Genomic DNA, 16,540 nt, shown 5'->3' on the forward strand with positions numbered 1-16,540 from the left:
GTGGGATTGCGGCCTGTGTGCCCCCGTATAGGACCGCCTCGTCTAGGAGCGAGGAGGGGGGCCTGGAGCGCGTCTCGGCTCTGTGCGACCCTCGCCAGCAGGCCCAGTAAGCAAACACATGCTGCTGATATGGTTAATGTCCCTCCCAGAGTAGCGGAGGAGGGGAGAGGAGAGCTCCGACCAGGTCAGCTTAAGCGCGGCCCTTCCCGAGAGGCCACTGGCCAGCGGGGTGCCCTAGAAGAGGTGTTCTGCACCGTGCTGGTGGGGGGTCTCGGCCTGTGGTTAGTCCGCGCACCTTTCATCAGCTGTGCCCGTGCCCCTCCCCCACCTCACTCACACACACACACCCCCCACAGAAGAGTTTTAATCAAACTTTTCTTTATTTGGCTTTTTGGGTCACATCCAGCGATGCTCAGCAGTTACTCCCGGTTCTGCACTGATGCTGGGTCAAACCCTGGTTGACCGTAGCATGGTAAGCGCCCTCCCCATTGCACCGTCGGTCCAGCCCCATAAAAAAGGAAATCTTGGGGCTAGAGCAATAGCACGGCAGGTAGGGTGTTTGCCTTGCACACGGCCAACCCAGGTTCGATTTCCAGCATCCCATGTGGTCCCCCCAGCACCGCCAGGAGTAATTCTTGAGTGAATGAGCCAGGAGTATAACCTCTGTGCAAAAAAACGCAAAAACAAAAAAAGGAAATCTTTTGGAGCATGGGAAATGGCTCAACAGCCTGGAGTATACTTTATTTATTTTGCCTTTTAGGTCACATCCAGGGATGCTCAGGAGTTACTCCTGGCTCTGCAAGCAGGAATTCCTCCTGGCTAGTGCTTGGGGTACCATATGGGATGCAGGGGATTGAACCCAGGTTGGCCGTGTTCAAGTCCTGCATATACTTTATTTTTTAGATTTAATTTAATTTTTATGGAAGGTCACACCCTGTGATGTTCTGGGGTTATTCCTGGTTCTGCACCCAGGAATCATTCCTGGTGGTGCTTGGGGGACCATATGGGATACAGAAGAGTGATCCTGGGTCGGCCAAGTGCAAAGCAAATGCCCTACCAACTGTGCAATCACTCTGGCCCTGATCAAACTTTCTTGTTTGGGTTTTCTGTGTTTTTTTTTTGGGGGGGGTTGCCATATTCAGCGGTACTCAAGGGTTACTCCTGGCTCTGCACTCAGAAATCATTCCCGGTGGTGTTCAGGGGACCACATCGGGTGCTGGAGATCGAAGGCAGGTCAGCCACGTGCAAGGCAAACTCTCTTTCATGCTTTCGTGTCTAATACTAGAATGTGTGTAGGGGCTCTCTCCGCCCTTGGAGTAAACCTGTGTTCTCTCTTGAGTATATTACTCACTCACTCTCTCCCCTTCACACCTTAAAAATCCTCCAAATAAAATCTATTTGTTTCACTGACTGCTTGTCTGCTCCTTGAAATTCCTTTCTGAGAGGTGAGACAAGAACCCAGTAGCCCTGGGTCCCGAGTGGTAGAGGCGGTTGGGGAGAAAGTGACCGTCTTTCTCCTCCCCACTTCACATAAGTCACCTGTGGGACCCGCCGACATCAGGAAGGGGGATCGGGAAGAGGAAGGGAAGGGAGATGGGAATGGAATGAACTGCAACTGACACCAACCAGCCTGGCCAGTTTCCTCCTTTGCCTGCCCATCGCCATGGGCCTCCCCAGGGTGGGGGAAGCGGCCTGAGACTACTGAACTAAGGTAGTGAGAGAGATAGAGCCTTTAGTAAATACACAATGGGCCACACCCACCGATGATCAGGGCTTACTTCTGACTCTGAACTCAGGAATTATTCCTGACAGTGCCTGAAAGACCTATGTGGGATGCTAGGGATCGAACCCTGGTCAGCTGCATGCAAGGCAAGTCCTCTACCTGCAGTATTATCTCTCTGGCCCTGAGATTTACTTATTTATTAACAGCTTTTTTGCTTAGGGACCACACAGCAGTACTTGGGGCTCAATCCTGGCTCTGTGCTCAGGAATCGCTCCTGGCTCTGTGCTGGGGGCTCAGTCCTGGCTGTGGTGCTGAGAATCTAACCGAGGTTGACAGGAAGCAAGGCAAGTTCTTGTCCTATCTCTTGAACCATCGTTACCTTTTTTTTTTTTTCATAAAGAAAGAAAAGAACTCTGAACTCTGAACGTTCCATGTAAGCATAAAAGAAGTTGAGAGGCTGGAGAGATAGCACAGCGGGTAGAGCGTTTGCCTTGCACGCGGCCGACCTGGGTTCGATTCCCAGCATCCCATATGGTCCCCTGAGCACCGCCAGGAGTAACTCCTGAGTGCAGAGCCAGTAGTAACCCCTGTGCATCGCCAGTGTAACCCAAAAAGCAAAAAATCAATTAATTAATTAATTAAATGAATGATTTGAAATTTCCCCCCCAGCACACCCCCTACACCGCCCTGTCAATGAAAGGGCCAATCCCTTATGGCAGCACTGACACAGCAACTGTTAAGGAACATCTCATTCCTCTCACCAAGGGAAAAAATATCTGCTAGGGAACAGAAAGAGTTAGAACATTCCCTAGCTCCTAGTCCACCTCTTCATAAGATCAGCCAGGAGCAAAAGAAAAGCAGAAGCCAGAAAGATGGAGCAACAAAATCACAAGTCAGAAGTCAAAATAGAAAAAATTAACTAAAATGAAAGATCAAACAAAGGAACCAGAGAGACAGTGTAGTAGGTTAGATAACGGGCTCATACACAGCAACTACCCCAGGTTCAATCTCTGGCACTCCACAGAGTTCTCTGGGAACTGCAATAGTGATGACAGCACAGAGCCAGGAGCAAGCTCTAAGGACCACAGTATGTAGCCCCAAACTACATCAAAATTATTTAAATATCCTTTTTTGGGGTGGGGATTAGGCTAAAACTGGTTGTTCTCAGCGACTATTCCTGGCTCCTTGCTCAGGAGCAACTCCCTCCTGGTAGTGCTCAGGGTCTACCCCTCATTCTGTGCTCAGGAGTGCCCCCTAGAGGTGTTTAAAAAATCTTCTGAAAGGGGCTGGAGCAACGGAACAGCCGGTAGGGCATTTGCCTTGCACATGGCCAGACCAGGTTTGATTCCCAGCATTTCATACGGACCCCAGAGTACCTCCGGGAGTGTGACCTGAGCATCATAAGGTGTGAGCTGAACAACCAAAAAAACCCTTCTGAATGAAGCTCATGTGATAAAACCAGGGTCACTTTTCTTTGGTGAAACTTTTTTTTTCAATGTTTAACTGCGTATGTTTGTTTTGGGGATAGACCCAGAGGTGCTACTTCTAGATACGCTCAAGAGCCCTATTGTGGTGCGAGGCTGAGTCGGGTCAGATGCACCAAGGTGAACACCGTAACTCCTGTCCCGCTATACAGATTTTCTTGGAGCCACACCAGCAAAACTATATGGGGTAGCTGGGATCCACCCTGGGTTGGCCACATGCAAGTATCCACCTTACCTGCTGGACTCTCACTCAGGCACTCTGTATGGAGTTTTCTTTTTGTTTTGGGGCCATGCCTGACAATCTAGGGGTTAACATTCTGGCTCTGTGCTCAGGGATCACTCCTAGCAGCGCTTGGGGAACCATATGGGTTGCCGGAGATTGAACCTACATTGGCTGCATGCAAGGCAGGCATGTTGCCTACTGAGACAGCTCTCAGCACCCCTTCCATATGGATTATTTTTTTCATTTATTTTGGGGTTGGGGGCCACTCAGGGTCCATTCCTGGCTCGAGGTCGAGGGGACAATCCTGGTAATGCTCTGGACAGTACCAGGACGTTAGTCATGAGCTTCCATCAGTCACACCCTACCTTACAGAGCACTGAGCTATTTTTCTAATTCTGATTTTCACTTTGCTTTTGTCCCATTAAATCTATTTTTTGTGGGGCTGGAGTGATAGCATAGCGGGTAGGGTGTTTACCTTGCACGTGGCCAACCCAGGTTCGATTCCCAGCATCCCACATGGTTCCCCAAGCATCACCAGGAGTAATTTCTGAGTGCAGAGCCAGGAGTAGTAACCCCTGTGCGTCACTGGGTATGACCCAAAAAGAAAATCTATTTTTTGTTTTAGGGCCACTCACATTGGTCCTCAGGACTCACTCCTGGCCCTGCACTCAGGGATCACTCCTGATGGGCTCCAGGGATCAAACTTAGGTTGTCTGACCTGTTTTTCAATTTTAGGGCCTCAACTTTAGCACAGGAGAAACTCAAACCCATGAAAGGGAAAAAAAAAGCCCTTTGCGGTGTCATTGTCACATTATTAAATCCTGGGTCTCCTTTTCAGCGGGTACTACAAAGTTGCTTAGAAATGCTAAATAATGAGCTGATGAAATAGGACAGGAGGTGAAGGCACTTCCTTTGCAGGATGATGCTCCAGCCACGACCCAGATTCTATCCCTGGCATTGCAGGAAGCCAGAGCTAGCCCCTAAGCACCACCAGCGGTCACTTCTGGCCAGAGAGGCAAGAATAGCCCTGGACAACTTCCATTAGGAGCGCCAGAGCAGAGAGCTAAGAACAGTCCTTGTGACATGCTGGGCTTTAACAAACAAGCAAAAAAAGATTTATTTTCATAATTCCTATGATCACAGCTGTCCTTGATCTTTCAAGGGCCAAAACTATTGTCTAAGCCAGGTATCTTCGTCTCAACTTTGCTCTGCTTCCAACAGGCCAAAGATAAAGAGTTTGCTGTGGGCATCTTAACCCCTGGAGTATCTCTCAGGTTTAAAGTTTTGTTTTGTTTTGTTTTTAGGGCCACAGTCAGCGATGTTCAGGGGTCACTCCTGGCTCTGCATTAGAAATTACTCTTGGAGGTGCTTGGGGAACTGTATGGGATACTCGAGATACAACCAGAGTCAATAGTATTCAAGGCAATTGCCCTGCCCTCTGTATTATCGCTCCAGCTGCCTGAGTTCTCAAACTTAAATAAAGTCAGTGTCAGTGTTTGAACTGGAGCCATAGTCCAGTGGGTAAGAGGCTTGTCTCACAATTAGCCAACAGGAATTTGATCCCAGACACACATATTGTCCCCTGAACCCTGGCAGGAGTGATCCCTGGGCCCAGAGCCAGGAGTAAGTCCTGAGCACTGCCAGGTTTGGCCCAATAATAACAACAAAAAATTTATTTTGGGGGAGGCTGGAGAGATAGTACAGCAGGTAGGGCTTTTGTCTTGCATATGGTTGACCCGGGTTTGATCCCAACATCCCATGTGGCCCCCTGAGCATGCCAAGAATAATTCCTCAGTTGTAAAGCCAGGAATAAGCCCTGAGCATCACTGGGTATGCATCCCCCTCCGAGAAAAGAAGTGATTTTTTTCATTTTGTCAATTTATGGGCCTTATGCAGATATACTCAGGACTGCCTCCTGGCATGACCTTCTAAAAATTTTTTTATTTTCATAAGGTTGTTCACATTAATTGATTACATTCAATATTTCAACACCAATCCCACCACCATTACACCTTCCCGCCACCATTATTTCGAATTTTCCCACCACCTGTCAAGCCTGCCTGCCACATGCAGATTTTAGATCATCTATTTTCTGTTGCTTATTATGAATATCATGAGTTCATGCAGAAATGGCCAGAGTGCTTTTGGAATTCTAAATATATAAATGATTGGGGTCCAGAGACATCTCTGTAGGGAGCTAATCCATTTTGAGATTCATTTGTGAGTCTCTGGATCAAGGCCCCGATGCAGTTCGTGGGTGTGACACACTGGACCCCAAAGGAGCGGGGAGACAGGAAGGGACGAACTTTCTCCACCGCCTTGTGACCTGGCATCTCCAGACCTTGTTCTATATTTTTCTGAATTTTTTTGTACCTGGGTTTTTCTTCTGAAAGTTTGTGGCCACCGAGGGTTCATTTGGAGTGGGTGGAGAGGGGACACCCGCTCCTCTGGGGAGCCGCGTGAAATTGGAGAGATCTCTGGTGAGCTGCTGTCCCAGGGTTTCGCCACTGCATCTCCCTCCTGGTGTGACTTGGGGAAATATATGTGGCGCTCAGAACTAAACCTGGGTCAGTGGCATGCAAGACCAACTCCTTCTCCCTATCCTTTATCTCCCATCTTTAGGATTTTTTTTTAATGGGGCCCACTTTTGATTATGCTGGGGGCACTTGAAGAAGAGATCAATCCAGGGACCTCACACATGCTGGGCATACGCTCGATCTCTTGACTATACCGGGAAGCCGTGGGGGGGAAAAAGTTTTTCCCCAGCGATGCAAGTTCTGTGGGTTTCCTGCCCGTTGCCATTGATCTTTTTCTGGCTATAAGCAAATTCCCAGCCATGGTGGCCTCCTGACATAAAGCCAGAAAATAGTTTTTGCTAAAGAGTGCTCCTTAGGTGAAGGAGGTAAAGGCTTCAAAGTGCCCTTTGTTCCAGCTCTTTGGTATGTCACCTCCTTTGAGAATGGCTGCCCGATGCCTGGAGTTAAGGGCAGAAGAACAGAGAGAACAGAATTAGATTCCACCCAGTTTCATCCTGCCTGTGGAGCTCAGGTGGGGTCTCGGCTGTTTGGTTCTTTGCTTTCCTACTGATCTGGAACTTTTCAGAAAGGAAAAAAGAAATTCTGGGTTCCATCACTGTCACTATGGCCCCCTGAGGAGTATCAGATCACTGAACATGGAGTGACCTTTGAAACTTCAAACCAAGATGCTAATGGCAGGGGCTGAAGCCATAGCACGGTAGGGAGGTTACTTACCTTGGATGCAGCTGAACCAGGTTTGATTCCTGGCAGCCTATATGGTTCTGAGCCCACCCACAGTGATCCCTGAGAGCAGAGCCAGGAGTAATCCCTCAGCATCGCCAGATGTGACATTCCTTACACACACACACACACACACACACACACACACACACACACACACCCCACACACACGCACACACACGTACACAAAAAGCACTCACTGTTTATGAGACATTGAAAAATAAAAACAGTGACTAGAAAGTACAGTGGGTAGGGCACTTGTCTTACATGCAGCTGACCCAGGTTTGATTCCCATCATCTCATATAGTTCCCCCAAGCACTGCAAGGAATGATTCCTGAGTGCAGAGCCAAGACATTGCTCTGAGCAGTACCAGGGACACAAAGTGTGGCCCCAAAATGGAAATACAAAAGCCAAAATGTTGCCCTCTTCCCTTCCCTTTACCTTCTTTTTTTCCTTCTGCTTTTTGGGTCACACCCAGCGATGCACAGGGGTTACTCCTGGCTCTGAACTTAGGAATCACTCCTGGCGGTTCTTGGGAGACCATATGGGATGCTGGGAATTGAATTCGGGTCGGTCCCATGCAAGGCAAATGCCCTACCCACCGTGCTATCACTCCAGCCCCTACCCTTCCCTTCCCTTTATTGCTTTGAAGTCAGGGGTTACACCCTAGGTTGTGAGGACCCCAGGAAATACACTGCCAATGTGCCTAGATATTAGGTCTAGGTGCTGGGGATGGAATCAGGGTTACAGTGTGCAAGACCAGTGTCTTAACCACTGAATCTATTCCTCTGGGCCAGTTTAAAGCTGTCTGTGTAACAATATTAGCTGCTTTGCTGTTTTCATGAGGTAACATATACAGAGCAGTAGTTTCATCCTTCCAAATCTACTGCAAAGATGGACTGAAGGAGAACACCCACATTCTCTACAAAGCCTCACATGGTCCTAGAGGTTGGGGACCGTCAATCTGGGTCATGAGATGTCCCAAAAGGTGAAATAACTGTGGACTTCCTGGGGAAAAGGTTGCAGACTGCACACACCCGTGTCCTCATGCTTATGCATTGACAAAGGTCATTCGCTGCTTTCAGACCTTTGAGGAAATAGCCTCTCTGGGAGATGGTGTGTGTGGGTAACAATGGACATCCCGAGGTAGTGGATGGAACGGAGCTAAGCCTGGTCTCTCGGGAAGAAAGGAGCAAAAGTCACTGGGTAGAACCTCCATTTACTGCCTGGGGGCTTCACAAAGTTCCACCTTACACTGATGACCTAGTGCAGAGGCAAAGATGCCTAGTTTGCAAAGCCACCAACTCTGTTCAAACTGCCTCTGTAGGGAGCTGAAGAGATAGTACAGCAGGTAGGGTATTTGCTATGGGTTTGATCCCTGGTACTCCTTATAGTACCCTGAGCTCGCCAAGAGAAATTCCTAAGCACAGATTCAGGAGTTAGCCCTGAGCATACCCAGGTTTGGCCCAAAAACCTAAAAAAAACCCCCAAAACTCCCCCTGCCCCTCTTGCAGCATGGATACAGACTTTTATCCCTAGGTCTCAATGCTCTCTTGATTAAGAAAAAAGTCAAGAACCCCACTGCCTGGGTCTTTTATTTATTTTATATTTCCCCTTAGAGAAAATGGGAAACCATGGACCAGAGTCATAGTACAGTTGGTAAGGCATTTGCCTTGCACACATCTGACCAAGGTTCAGCACCGGCATCCCATATGGTCCCCCATGCACCGCCAGGAGTAATTCCTGAGTGCAGTGCCAGGAGTAACCCCTGAGCATTGCCGGGTGTGACCCAAGAAGTTAAAACAAAAATATGAGTTGCCAGAATTTTTTCTTTTTCTGGGGGTGGGGGTGGGGGTGGACTATGGCCACACACTCCAGTGCTCAGGGATTACTCCTGACTCTATGCTCACAATAAACCCTAGTAGTGCTCAGGGGGTGTTCCTAACTCTGTGCTCAGAAATCCCGTACTATTACTACAGCCCCTGTGGTCCTCTTTTTTTTTTTTTTTTTAAGGATTGGCCACTCCCAGCTCAGTATCCGGGACCATATGGTGCTGTGAATTTATCCTTTAGGCTGCTCCATTGCAAAGATGTTCCTGCTGGAAACCTGAATTCTTCACATGAAATATATGAAAGTTAGCAGCACTAACAATTATGAGGACTCAGGCTGGAGTGATAGTAAAGCGGCAGGACGTTTCAGTGGATAGGGCATTTGCCTTGCACATGCCAGCTTCCCATCCATTCCTCAGAGGACTGCTTGGAGTTCCTGAGCACTGGAGTATGTGGCCGTAGTCCACCCCCACCCCCACCCCCCAGAAAAAGAAAAAATTCTGGCGTCCCATATTTTTGTTTTGTTTTAACTCTGAGGGCAGAGCCAGAAGTAACCCCTGAGCATTGCTGGGTGTGATTTCCCCACCCCCCAAAAATAATCACAAAGACCCGAGTGAACCCTAGTGCAGGACTAGCTTTGGAGAGCAATCCCTTGTACCTGGGCAGACAGCCTCATTCTGGGCTGTGGGGGTTGGGAGTGAGATCACTGACTCTTTGGGGGAACTAGGTTCTTGTGGGGTAAACTAAACTTGCCCCATACTCAGACTGTGGTTCCGGGAGACCAAGAGCAGGGTCTGGGCCCACCTGGTCGGGCCCCTCCATTTCCGCAAAGCCCTGCATTCCTCCTGGACTTTGCCTCCATACTTCTGTCCTTTACTTCTGTTCTCGAACCCCAGGTCTTCCATTCTTGCCTCTCGAAGGGTGGGGTGGGGTGGGCCTGGGGGTGGGTAGAAGGGTCACGTTCTGGTGCTACGGACTTAACTCCTGGCTCTGTGCTCTGAGATCACTCCTGGCAGTTCCTATGCTTACTCCTGACTCTCCTTACTCCAGCAGTGATCCTGAGACTGCTGGAGGGACTCAGGAGATCATTCGTATGGAGTGCTGGTTAGTAGCGTGCAAGGCAGCCTCGGTTTGGGGATCCCACATAGCATTGCTCAAGGATCGCTACTGGCAGGCTCGGGCGACAATCGGGGTGCCTGGTTATCAAACCAGTGTTGGGCTTCTGCAGGCAAGCGCCCGCCCGCTATAGTATAGCACCAGCGCCTCGGGTCCGGTCCCCACTATTGCCTTTTTGTTGGGTGCCCCAGGCTGCAGTCCTGGGGCCACGCCCCGCCCCGGCCTTCAGGCCACCCTGATGAGACGCTCCACTGACCACAAGCCCCGCCTCCTCTCCAGGCCTCTCGGATGCGCCACCGACCACAAGCCACGCCCCCGGCCCAGCCCCCCGCCGCCGCCCCGCCGAGCCGCCGGCGCTCCAGGAAGCGAGTGCGCCTGCGCGGTGCGGAATTTATTACGTCATCGCGACGCCGGGGCGCGCGACTCGAGCATGAGCGAGCCGCCCCGCCTCACGCCCTCGCGCCTGCGCAGTTTCCGCGGCCAGATGCGCGCCGCCGCCGCCGCCCCCTGGCCGGCGTCGGGCTGGACCTCCTGCTCCAGCAGGTGCAGGCGCGCCGTGGTTTCGGTGAGCATGTCCATGAGCAGCTCCTGCTGCAGCCTCAGGTAGTTGTTCTCGTCCAGCAGCTTCTGGCTCTGCGCGCGCGGCGCCCTCCAGTCCGGGGCGGGCAGCGCGGGCCGCGCGCGGCCGGCCGAGCCGTCGTCGCACCAGCGGCCGCCGCGGAACACGAAGGCGCGGTCGCCCAGGCGCGCACGTGGGGCTCCGTAGCACAGTCCCAGCTCGGCCTGCCGGGTGCGGTGGTCCAGCAGGTAGAAGCTGGACATGGAGGCGATGCGGCGCAGCGGGGGCCGCCGCGGCGAGAAGCGCCGCGAGAAGTGATCATTCCAGAACTGCTGCAGCCGCGCCCACAGGTGCTGGGCGTGCCGCGACGGCCGGCACCCGTAGGCGTCCAGGGTGCGCGCTGCGGGGACGAGGCGGGGTCGCGCCCTTCCCAGTGGGACCCGGGAGGCGTGAATGATGAAGTCGAGCCAGGGGCGCTGCTGGGAAGGGACGAGGCGAGACGTGGATGAGCTGCGGTCGCGGGCCGCCCTCTGATCCCGGCCCTCCCCGCCCGGCCCCTGATCGCGGTGGGGCTGTGCGGATGGACCCCCCCCCCCCCCCCCAGAGCACCATTCCTTCGAGCCCAGACCCTTCTCGCGAGTACCGCGCGCTCGGTCGACCCTGGGGCGAGCGATGGGGAAAGGAGGACTAGACCGGAAGAGGTTGGGGGGGCCCGGGGCGATGGAACAGCGGGGAGGGCCTTTGCCTTGCACGCGGCCAACCCAGGTTCAATCCCCCGCATCCTATAGGGTCCCCCAAGCACCAACAAGGAGGAACCCCTGAACATCGCTGGTGTGGCCCAAAAAGCAAAAAAAGAAGGGTAGAGGTGGAAGAAGAAAGAGGCAGGTATTCGAGAGCTGCGCAGGGTCCCAGAGACATAATAGAGAGGAGAAGTTACAGTGCCTAGCAAAGCGTGGATCTGGGTTCGATCCCGGCACCTGCCTAAGGTCCCGTGAGGCCTGCCAAGAGGATCCCTGAGCCATCCCTGAGCATCGCCAGGTCTGCCCCCCCCAAAAAGGGGAGAAGTGATAGTTACTCAGGGAGAGTTGTAATGTGGCTCTGTGGTCCAGTGTTTGCTTTGGACGTGGCAGGCCCTAGGTTCGATCAGAGTAAGGCAGAATTCGCCCAGGTGATCGGGGATGGGATGGGAACAGTTTAGTCAAACTTAGGAGCAGGCCAAGGTTTGCATTATCCTTGCCTGAGTACAGAAAACTGTTGGGAGCCGGGGTCTAGGCCTAGGCGATTAGAATTTGTCCCAAGGTGCTTAGGACCTCCATCAGATACATATACAGCCTAGACCCTCCACCTCAAACTTGGCACTCAATCCGTTGATCCATCTCATACCAGCCCCTAGAACTGTGCCTGGTCCCCGGGCTGGTCAGGGAGTCCTGCCAGCCTGCGCCCACCTTTGAGAGGATCCTGGTTGCCAGGGAATTCAGGTCTCTGTTCAGAGCCTCTGGTGGCTTGGGTCTCCAGGTACAGGCTGTGCTGGCCCCCAACTCCCTGCCTTGGCTCTAATTCACCCCTCAAGGAAATGGGTTCCCAGATAGTGCCCCAGTGCTGGTCCTGTGGTGCCAGTGAGAGATTCTATTTGCTTTTTCATTTCATTTCTTCCTTTTGGTTTGGGGGCCACATCGGCAGGGGCTCAGGGATTGTTCTTGTCTCCATGCTTGGGAGTGCCCCCTGCACGTGTTTGAGGGGCCTTACGTGGTGCCAGAGGTTGGAACTATGGTGGGACCCTGCAGCCATATACAAGGCAAGTGCCCTCCTTCCTGTGCTTTCTCTTCTCTCTGATTCTTTTTTTGATTGGCTTTAGGGTGACACCTGGAGGTACTAAGGGCTGACTCTTGGCTCTGTGCTCAGAGATCACTCCTGATGCTGCTAGGTGACCCTGTGAGTGCTGGGGACTGAACCTGTATTGGCCATATACAAAGCGTGTGTCCTACCACTATACAATAGCTCTGGCCTCTGGTCCCATTCTTTTAAAATTTATTTTTTTGCCTTTGGGAGATGCCACACTCCAAGATTCTCAGGGGTCCATTCCTGACTGCTCAGAAACTTTTCCTGGTGATGCTTGGGGGAAGTGCTAGGGATTAAACCAGGGGTGGGGCCACGCAGCTGCACGTGAGGTAAGCCTGTTCTCCCATATCCTGTCTCTGGCACGAAGAGGCTCTTCTCTTCATCATGGGGAGAGCAGAATGAAAGGAAGCCGAGTTCCCTCAACCCATGGCCTGGCCTCCATGCATCACTGAGCAGAGGTTGGCCAGCCCTGACATTTGCTCTGGTCTCTGGAGCAGACTGGGGAGGTATTCCAGGGTACCAGGTGGGCTAGTCTTCCTCTTTCCCAAGCCTCTCCCAAGAATCTGGCCTTTCTTACCTAGTGGATGTGCAGGAGATGCTCAGCAGCTGCTCTGAGTCTGGCCCCATGTCCAGCCCTGTCCACTGCTGGCCCTCAGCTGTGTGACTCACAATGCCTGCACCTGGGCCAGCACAGTCGCAGGGCAGCTGTGTTGATGGGCGGGTAATCAGGGGGACCCAGGGGTTGCAAGGAAGGTGCTGGGTACCCTGTAGGAGTAGCCCTCAGTCACCACCAGAGGGAGCTCGCGAGCACAGAGCGGGAATTACTTTTCAGCGTTAGAGTCGGGGTAAGGGTGGGGATTCTCAGTCTAGAGCTAGGAGTAGCATCCCGAGCACTGCAGGCTGTGGCCAGAGGAAGCGACTCTGTCTTATTTTAACAATAAAACACCACGGGTTGGCCCTGGATGTACTCAGCACAATCCTGAGTGCCTCTCTAGTGTTTGTTGTTGTTTTGTTTTGTTGTTGGCTTAGGGGTCACTCTTGGCAGTACTCAGGGGACCCTGTGGGAGGCCAGGGATTGGCCCTAACTTGGCTGCATGCCAGGTCAGTGCTGTCACCACCGTCGTATCTGGCCAGCAGCTGTCATGTTTGTTGGACAGAAACCATATAGTTGAGGTTGGAGGCAGTGAAATTGTTCCTTCTTGTGGCTCACACCCAAGTGTCTGCCAGCCCAGCCCCTGCAACTCCAGTGGGACCCAGGAGTCTCCATTAAATTCATAGTCCTGAGGCCAGAGCAGTAGTACAGTGGAGAGGGTGCTTGCCTTGCATGCTGTCTGCCCAGATTCCGTCCCTGGCCTCCCCTGTGGTTCCCTGAGCACTGCTTGGTGTGGCCCAAAACAAACACCTGTTTGGTCTAAAAAGGCTTTACCTCAGCTCTAGGCTTCATGCCAGGGTTAGAGTCAAAGGGAAAGTATGTTTGGGCCAGGAGCACTGAACGTTTTGTTGGTGCCACTGAGAAGAAACTGGGTTTGAGGGCCTGAGAGGTAGTACAGTGAGTAAGACTTTTGATTCCCAGTACCCCATGTTGTCCTGAGCTCTACCAGAAACGGTCTCTGAGCATCTCTGGGTCTGTCCCAACAACTTCCCTCTCTCTCAAAACCCATAAAATTCCAAATGTTTGGTTTTTGTTTTTCCATACCCAACTGCACTTAGAGTTTACTTCTGGCTTTGTACTCAGGGACCACTACTGATGGATCTTGGACCTGGTGGAGTGCCAGGGACCAAATATATCAGCCAGATGCAAGGCCAGCACCCTGCCTGCTGTACCATCGCTCCTGCCCCAGAAACTGAATTTATATATTATTGAATAAACATCTATATTAGGGAGTTGAATATGTTTTGATCATTTTTGGGAGATCTTAGGACCCATGTTGAGATGAAGAGGGGGCCCTGGTCTCCAACACCTCTCTCTTCCTGGTCCCATGCATCACCTGGCCATTAGAAATACCCTTCCCTCAAAATAAGGAAATCTTTTTAATTTCCTTTCCATAAATATATATATATATTTTTTTTTTTTTCGTTTTGGGTTTGGGCCACACATTGGAGGTGCTCATGGCTTATTCCTAGCTCTGCACTCAGGGATCACTCTTGGTGGAGCTGGGGAATTAAACCTGAGCTGACTGCTTGCAAAGCAAGCACCCTGTGGGCTATCTTACCTCTCCAGTTCCTAATCTTTTTGATTTGTGGGTGGGAGGATAGTTCACAGTGCTGCTCCCAGCCATGCGGGGGAACCTGGGGATTCAGGGATGAAACCAAGGTCAGCCACATCCCAGAGTTAAGGTCTAAGACCTTAGACACCTAATATCTCCTGAGGAAGTAACTTCTTTTTTTGTATGTTTTTGGGCCACACCTGGTTGTGTTCAGGGGTCACTCCTGGCTCTGCACTCCTGGCAGGCTTGGAGGACCCTCTGGTATGCTGGGATCTAAACTGGGTTGGCCGCGTGCAAGGCAAGTATCCTACCCACTGTGCTATCACTTGGGTCCTGGGAAGTAACTTTCTGTCACCCCCTCTCCCCCCCACCGCCCCTCACCATTTCCATCTGCTTTTCAAATATTCCGCAAGTGACATTTACCCTTCCCTGAGTCAACAACGAGATCCTATATTTTCTGTGCTCACCAGGCTTTCAGAAATCCTTGTCAAATGCCGCCTTTAGAGAAGAAAAAACCAAAAAACCCAAAACCATTCAAATAGTCAAGAGTCCAAGAAACTCACGGCGAGGGAAAATTGCACATACTCTTCAGCTCCTGCAATTTCTGGGGCCTCGCTGGATCCCCCTCTTCCCGCAGGGGGTCATGCCAGAGTGGGGCTGAGGAGGGGATGAGCTTAGGCCACACCACTTGGGCCCCACGCTGAACTCCGAGATCATTCATGACTCTGGCTGCACGAACTGAAAGGGTCCCTTAGGCCCTTCCCGAGTAAGCCCCAAGCACCCCCACTGTGGCCCACAACATCTACCCTGTCTCCTAGAATAAAGAGCAACCGTCATCAACTTTCAAAAGCAAACAGGGGGCTTTTCGTTCTGCTGGTCCCCACATCTCTACTTCATCATTCTTGGACTTTCTGGTCTTTCGTACCCCTTGGTACTCTCCCCTGCCTCTCTTTTTTTAGGGCAGGATAGGGTTTAGCCCTTACCCAGTGATGCTCAGGGATTAGTCCTGCCTCTGCACTCTGGAATTACTCCTGGCAGTGCTTGGGGGACCATATGTGATGCTGGGGATCGAACCCTGGCTCTGTGCTAGCTCACCTGCCCCTTTCCCCTTTTTTGTTTTTGTTTCTTTTGGGGCCACACTTGGTGGTACTCAGGACTTACTGCTGGCTCTGTGCTCAGAAATTGTTCCTGATGGCTCAGGTGACCATATGGGGTGCTGGGGATGGTCCCGGGTCAGCTGCACAATGCAGGTTGTCCCCCTGCTCAATTACTGCTCTGACCCCTTGTCTGGGTTTTTGTTTCTTGACATTATCTTTGAAGGCATTCCCCTCCCTCCCTCTCCCTTTCCTGGCAACCTGTGAATAAACCTGTTTCACTCCTTTCTCCTTCTTAAAGATTTTCTGGGAAGATCTTGGAGCAGATGTTTCTTGTCCCTCAAATACCCTTTTCTCTGATGGCCTGCTCGTCATTCCCAGGCTCAGCTTCCTTTCCCAGTGAGCATTCGGGTCGCAGGAATTATTCTCTCTAATGCCTCCTCCCCCAGGAGATTATGTGGGACTCAGGTGTAATCTGACAACTGCCCATAGCTGGAGGGATGCAGGTTGAGTATTGCACTGGAAAGTTCTCAGGGCTGAGTTTCTTTGTACTGATACTTTTTTGGGTTTTTTTTGGGACCCACTTGGCAGTGCTCAGGACTTACTCCTGGTTGTGCACTCAGGGTTCATTCCTATCAAGCAGAGGGGATCACATGAGATATCGGGGATCGAACCCAGGTTGCCTGTGTGTAAGGTAAGCCCCTACCCTACTGTGCTACTGGTCAGCCCCCCCTGAGGCCAGGTTTCTGTCATGCACTTCCTGCTGGTGGTCAGGAGGGTGATCAGGGAAGGCAGAGCAAAGCAAGGTAGGACTCCTGTTTTTTTTTTTTTCTTTTTGGATTATACCTGGTGATGCACTGGTGTTACTCATGCCTCCGCACTCAGGAATTACTCCTGGTGGTGCTTCGGGGACCATAATGGATGTTGGGGATTGAACCCGCTGCGCTGGACAATTGCTCCTGCTTTAAAGCCAGGGCTCTTGCTTGCAGTCGGTTACCTCTCTCTCCCCACTTCACTAAAGCCCACTACAAACCTGTTTTAGCTGTTGTGTTCAAATGGAAGACAGAGACCAAAGCACCTGAGGTTGAGAAGTTGGGGCAACTTTCAGATTTTTTCTTTTTTTGGTAGGATTGGGTGGGGCACACCCAGTGATGCTCAGGGGTTACTACTGGTTCTACACTTGGGATCAGTCCTGGTGGTGCTCTGGG

General features: G+C 51.6%; 1 protein-coding gene across 3 annotated transcripts in view; it reads left to right on the plus strand.

The window, feature by feature from the left end:
- The window catches only part of CANX (calnexin), a 136,723-nt gene that overhangs the window by 93,856 nt on the left and 26,327 nt on the right, over positions 1–16,540 (plus strand). Inside the window, exon 1 of one of the 3 annotated variants that reach the window (XM_056115673.1) lies at positions 10,107–10,236. The exons of 1 other annotated variant lie outside the window; for it this stretch is intronic. The gene's annotated coding sequence lies outside the window, so the exon portion shown is untranslated. Of the gene's footprint in view, positions 1–10,106; positions 10,237–16,540 lie in introns of those variants that run through there. One more of the 3 variants, XM_056115672.1, reaches the window with a different exon arrangement.

This window comes from Sorex fumeus, unplaced genomic scaffold (assembly GCF_029834395.1).
Source record: "Sorex fumeus unplaced genomic scaffold, SorFum_2.1 ptg000029l, whole genome shotgun sequence".
Classification (NCBI taxonomy): domain Eukaryota; kingdom Metazoa; phylum Chordata; class Mammalia; order Eulipotyphla; family Soricidae; genus Sorex; species Sorex fumeus.